Source organism: Mastomys coucha, unplaced genomic scaffold (genome assembly GCF_008632895.1).
Source record: "Mastomys coucha isolate ucsf_1 unplaced genomic scaffold, UCSF_Mcou_1 pScaffold21, whole genome shotgun sequence".
NCBI classification, from domain to species: Eukaryota; Metazoa; Chordata; class Mammalia; order Rodentia; family Muridae; genus Mastomys; species Mastomys coucha.
Genome location: NW_022196904.1, coordinates 44,267,780 through 44,274,975, shown reverse-complemented (window position 1 = coordinate 44,274,975; position 7,196 = coordinate 44,267,780).

Genomic DNA, 7,196 nt, shown 5'->3' with positions numbered 1-7,196 from the left:
AAAAAAAAAAAAAAAAAAAAAAGGAAGACAGTCAGGATATTGTTTTACAATCATTCTAGCTTGCTCCTTAGTAATCTTATGTTGGAGCTTTAAAAATTTTTTCGAGCAAGAATGATGTTTTGCAATTGTGAAAATAGAGATCCAGCTGGCATATTGAAATGAAATGTATCACAAGTTTCCATCAAAGAAACTGACTGAGCCATTGTATAGACTATCAGTAAAAAGATTAAAAACATCATTTACAGACTGAAAAACATTTAGTACTGCTGTGAGTGATGCTAGTTGAGCAGAAAGCCCAGGAGTCTCTATGATTACCTGTTCATTATTTATAAGATATCTTGTGTGCCCTTTAGAGGAGCCATCAGTAAATATTAAAAGAGCATTATGGAGAGTTTGTAAAGATGTCATATAAGGAAATATAACCTTATGTACATTTAGAAATTTTATCAGCCTATCTTGACAATAATGATTATTAATAATGCCTTCAAATCCTATTTGAGCATGCTACCAATCTGTGCTATGCTGCTTTAATCAATTATTTTGAACCACATTAAAAGGCTGAATAATGATATCTGGTTCTTTGCCAAAACAAATCACTGTCTGCTTTCTTCCAAGCATTATCATATGGTCCACTGCCTTATAATATGGCAAAATATTATTCTTAGGAGATATCCTTGAACATATCCACGTAAGAGGAGCTTTTTGTTATAAAAATCCTGTAGGTGTATGAGTCATATTAAAAATCAACAAATGTAAAGGCAAAAAATAATCTATATAAGTAACAAATTGTTTTTCAATAGCTCTTTCTACTTGTTGTAAGGCCAACAACCCTTCTGAAGTTCTCTTGTAAACTTTAAATAAGGATACAGCCAATTAATATCACCTAACAGCTTTTGAAAATCACTTAAACTTTTTAAAATTGTCCCTACAAATGATTATTTTCTGAGGAAAATCAGTATGATCTGTAAGTCTAAAACCTAATTATAAGGATCTTGAGTTTACACTTTTTCTGATGCTATTTGTAATCCTTTATCAGCTAATGTCAGTTGTAAATCTCTATAACATAGAAACAAATACTGAGGATCTTCTCCTGCTATTAAGATAGCATCCATGTAATATATAATGGATATTATTGGCCATTGCTGTCTTACAGGCTGAGTGGCTTGTGCCACAAATTTTTGACATAATGTAGAACTGTTAGCCATGCCTTGAGGAAGAACTGTGCATTGATATCTTTTCATTGACTCTTCAAAATTAATAGAAGGAGCACTGAAAGGAAATCTTTCACAATCTTGCGGATGCAAAGGAATAGTAAAGAAACAATCTTTCAAATCTACTACTATTTTATAATATCCTTTAGGAATGTCTCCACTTGCTTGATTTTTTTCTTAATTACAAGTATGGATGAGCTTGTGATTGAATTTTAAACTGCAGCTAATGGAACATTGGCTGTTTACCTATATTTTTAAGTTTTTTTTTTTTTTGCAATATTAGAGCAAGCCCATAATTTTGAAAAACAAAACTCAGTTTTAAAAAAATCTATTCTCTTTAAAATCAATACCAAGAACATTATTTTCCCAAAAAGTTTGGCTGCCAGTTCTTATATATAAATGCATGACAGTGCAGCTTTTAATACCTCATTAAAGAGACATTGTTTTAAATTCTATCCTCTGTAAGTCTAGTTTCTAGGATAAGAATTACATTAAAATATTATCATAATTTAGAAGTATCTTTAAAGACCTGTTTTCCTGGGTTGGCTCCTGCCACATGTTTTTTAAAATGACTCCAACCCTGAGTTACCAATTTTAAGCTAATTTTCTGTTACCAATGTTACAAGCAAAAAGCTGTTAGCCCCTTTAAGAGTGTCTTGTGTAGATAATCAGCCCCTAGCAGTTTCTGCTGTGCAAATTGAGACTGCTTTTTGAACAAGTTAAACTAAATCAAAGGATGGACAGCCAGCAGATAAAGTTTTAACCATTTTGTTTTTCAACATGAAACACAGAACAACAATCATTCAAACAACAAAACAAAAACAAACATAAACTGACATATATATGGACAGATTGGTGAATGACAGACAATAGACAGAGATGGAAGAGAACTTGATGTCTCTAAGGGACCCAGATAACCTAACCAACTAAGCATATCTCCAGTAGGAGCCAGAGAAGAAGAAGGACATCTCCTGATTTCCTCCTGTCCCTAGGAGAGCTTATATCCATTTTCCTTCTCTTTTTCTAAAACATCCCAGACAGGGGACCTCTTTTCTGAAACCCTCTCTCTGTCTGTCTGCCTGTCTGTCTGCTTGTCTGTCTGTCTGCCTCTCTCTCTCTCTCTCTCTCTCTCTCTCTCTCTCTCATGTTCATGGTCTAACTCTTTATCTCCTCCTTCTTCTGGAAATTCTGCCAGAGAAGGGAGAGGAGGTGGTAGCTACTGACAGTTGCTCCCAGCACCCTACTTTTCTAACTTCCCGAATTCCTCCTCAACTTATGTAATTCTCACATTCACATATTTACCATTCCTACTTCTGGGAATTAAGGACAAGATAAATATACTTAAGCTAAGAATTTTTCTAAGATTTTTTTTTATGTTGTTTTATGATTTAACTCTGCACTTATTACATTTGTTCCTGATAATTTTAAAGATATATTTACATTATTTGACTTGTAATTAAAGAGAAGATAAAAAATATTTTTCATAATAATGTAAACTTTTAAAAAGCTTACAGATCACAGGCTGTGGCTGACTTTATGTAATCAAATAAATACAAGTACAATAATCAAACACAGACCTGTATAAAGTTTATATCAGAAAATGTAACTTTTCTCCCATGTGGCAACATAGGAAAAATTCTTTTTTTTTTAAAGATTTATTTATTTATTATATGTAATACACTGTAACTGTCTTCACACACACCAGAAGAGGGCATCAGATCTCATTACAGATGGTTGTGAGCCATCATGTGGTTGCTGGGATTTGAACTCAGGACCTTCAAAAGAGCAGTCAGTGCTCTTAACTGCTGAGCCATCTCTCCAGCCCAGGAAAAATTCTTTTTATCTATTATTATATAAAAAGCTTAGCTTACACATTTTTGTTTGATATGTAGCTTGTAGTATTTTTGGAAAATATGAGTTCCATATGAAAATGACAAGTTTATCTCCCATGAATAACAACTCATCCCTACCAAGATTCATTAGTACAAGAAATTCCTGTTTTAAACATTAACCTTTGAGATGATGCTCTTTTTAAATGTTAAGAAGTTAACTCCCTCTGGGACTTTTAGAAGTAACCTTTTATGTAAAGATATTATGCAAAGCTATTATAAAGAAGTTTTGCAAAAGCTATGGCAGGGCTAGTGGCCGCTACTCAGAATGCCACACATTTGCTCTTTAGTAGATAGGAAAACTAGTGTTATTTTACAAGAGATTCAGTAAGAATTTGCCTGAAGTAAACATAAGGTATTTAAAATATGACATCAAAGAGCTGATAGAAAATTTTTAAAAAGTCTTAGCTCATGTCAACTTAATGATTGATTTTTCACGATTCTTTTATCTGCAAGTATCTACTAGACTTGCTCCTAAGCCTCCAGCAATGTCTGAAAAATTATTCTTGCAGTACAGTGCATTAACATGATGGACAACCATCATTATTACTGTAGTCTTTACAATTTCCCTTGGGTTTCACCTAATGGGCAAATTAATTCCCTATGGACAACACAAAACAATTAACAAACTTCCCAGTATTGGAGTATGGTAATCTTTTCTTATTTGAATATATTCTGCAGGCCAATAATCCCAAGATGATCTGGGATCTTGTTTCATCACCAGTGCTCTAGTTGACTCTGGTTTGTCTCCTGGAGCTGCTTTAAATTTAAGTTCTACTATAGCGGTGTTTAAAGACAAAGACTTCAATGAAAACTTAGGTCTTCATAAAAGACAATTGACAGTTCATTTCCAGACCTTTTTCTCGCTAAAGTTGGTAGATTATTTTCATTGAGTTTCTTAACATGAAATAGGTCCAGTGCTTGATCCCTCCTTCTGTTACAATGTCCTCTGGCTATCTCAGCTTCATTCATGGTGCAATGTTCTTGCCTTTTCAATGTTTTTGTACTTCACGGATATAGCATTAATATTTATTAATAAATCCCAGTTACAGACTCAGTGACTTATGTTTCTGAATGAAAGACACACACAGTCCTTATATTTTACTATACCTTATTCAGCACAGTGGCTAGGCAAGTACCTCCATGCTGTTAGAATCTACCTTCCACCAATAATTCTGAGTTGCTACTTACTAATAGTTGTCCCCCTCCCCCTGCCTCAGCTCGACAGCCTCAGCCTGGAGGTGGCCACCTGCTGGTGCTAAACAATGGCCCCACTACACTGCAGTTCACCTTTGAAGATGAGCAGCTGGAAGTTACACCTAACTGCTGACAAGCCTACTTGCCTGAGGACTGGCTGACTTGCGAACTTGCCTACCTGCTTGAGAACTTCCAAGCTTCCAGAGACCTTGGTGTCTTAAGTCTGCTGCCGTGTTTACTTTATGCTAATACCTTGTGCCTGGAGATTTTCAGTTTCAGTCCTTGCCTGCCTATAAATGTTCAAAATATCCCCAAGTAAATAGATGCCTTGATAAACCTACTTGGTGTCTGTCTCTTTGTCCCCCGGGCCACTTATTTTTCAGGTCCATATCTAACCAGGTCCATATCTAACCTTCGGCTGAAGCAAACCCAGACCTGAGTGGAGCTGCGGGTCGATTCCACTCAACTAATCTCTATGTTCCATCTTAGCTGCTCTTGACCTCATTTAACAGCACTCTGGGGCACTGTTTTTTCAGTCCCTCTAACTGGCAGCTTTGTTTCTTTTTCCTACACACTTTTCAGTCATGGTGCTCTTTGTCTCTCTTCTCCTCCACACTCTCCTAAGGCACGACAGATCTTACTCTTCCTACTTCCTAAAGGTCTCCAAGCAGAGGAACCCTAAATCCTGTCTCTCTCTTCCCCAACTATTGACTGCTGGCATCTTTATTTACCAATCAGAATTAACTGGGGTCAGGATCCAAGAAACAACATGCAGATACTTTAGTGCAAAAAAATTCAGGGGACCCAATCTGCACTAGAATACAAGCAGCCACACACAGCCTTCAGAACAGTGAGACAACTCTACCTCCAATATGAATTAGATTCCAGATATAAATAGACAAAAATACAAATCTTATGTCAAAGTCAAGTGAATTGAAAATTCAACTGGTTTTCTTAAAGTCTGGTCAGTTCTAGAAAACAAAACAAAGAAAAAAAAAAACAAAACCTAACAAAGAAAAAAATCTGTATTCAGCTGACAGGATGTCATTTTGGAACCATATTTCTGTTCCTCACTCTGAAGCAATTTCTTCATTTTCTCATTGTTTAGATAAAAATGTTGACCTATTTTGTAAATCAATGTACTGAGATTTATTTCTCATTTAAGGAAAAGCACTGCAAGAAGACTATGTAAGAAAAGGATAAACACGGTCCTCAGGAATGACTTTTAGAACTTTCTGCAGAGCTATCTGTCTCTAGTCTTGTCTATGTGTTGTGGTTCCTGCCTTCAGTTCTTGTTATGAGTTGAGCTCTGTGAGAGTAAATCATGCATTCATCTAAAAGCAAAGAGATAAGCCTCAGACCAGCAGGCCTACTCGTGGGCTTCTAACCCCCAGAACAGTGAGAATTGAGAAGAAGTTTAATCCTCCAGTTTACAGATGTTTGCTTGTTTTTAATGCCACCCTTAGGACACTGAGGAAGCATCTCCCAACCTTCCTTTTGATGAACAGTTATATGGCCTTGTCACTCAGGTAAAAGATATCTTTATGAAGATGTTCTCAAGGGCAGGTTACCAAAAGGTTGTTTGTTTGTTTGTTTGTTTTAACCGCACAGTAATATCTGAGTTATTAATCATATTTGCAAAATACTGTCCTCACTTACAAAACAGCTTTTCATAAAGTCAAATATTTATTTAGTCTGAAAACATAGCTTAAACTCTTTCTTAAGACTCAAGTCTGTAGGCTGATGGTTAATGACTCACCCAGTCAATCTTAACATGAAATTGTTAAGAGTTCCTTATCAGTGTTAAGAGCCAACAGTGAGGCAAGTGGGATCTACTCAAAGGAGGCTTAATTTGGAAGGTACAGACAAGTCTAAAGATGCTGAGAACTTTTGACTCAAAAGAAATGCTCTGACACACAAGTTGTCTCTATTGAAAGTTTCTTTGTATGCATATACAGATCTCTCCAGATGGATCTTGTTTAGTTTGTGAAGAGCAAGTTAATATCAACATATGCACACTTGTAATTATACTAATATACAATAATCTGATCTAAATACAATAGCTATTCTAGTTTACTTTAACATTATAAAGAGTCTAAAGTCATTTGAGAAGTGAGTTTCAACTGAGTAAGAATGATTTTGATAATTAATTGATGCATGAGGATCAACTCTGCTATGACCAGCACCATTCCCTGGAGAGGTGGTGAGGCGATTTATAAAAAGCCAGCTAGAAAGCATTGTTTTCATGATTTGTGCTGTAATTTCTTGACTGTGAATGAGTTAATTGGTCAGAGGTATTGTGTGTGCAATAGCAACCAGGCCTGGATTCAAGTTCTTATCTTGACTTTCCTCAATGATGGACTACAATGTGTAAGCTGAAGTAAGCACTATTTTCTCCTAAATAGTTTTTAGGAAGAGAGTTTTATCACATAAACAGTAATCAAAATAGAATTATAGCCTTTACAAATATACAGAACATAGTAACTTAAAAAAAAACTAAATTATTGTGTCAGCTTTAAATTGCTGTTGTTAGTAGAATGTCCTCTGAAGCATCCATTTATATTTTATATATTAATATCATTTAATACATTCAAGTATTTCAGACACCAACAATTCTGACTTGATTGGGTTCCACAAATAGAAAATGATTTTGTTAAATGATATTTAAAAGTAGTTCATTTTACTGATAATAAAAGTTGTGGCTTATAAGATTTAAAAATATATAAAGAAAGATAAAATTATTCTTTATGTACACCAAGTACAATATTGAATTTCACTGAACAAATAACAATGTATTTGGTAGAGATTTTGAAATGAAAAATGAATCTATGTCCATTCAATTCTGTTGTCCCTATTCAAATTTATTATCTTTTTTTGAAATTTAACTTCATTCAGTATG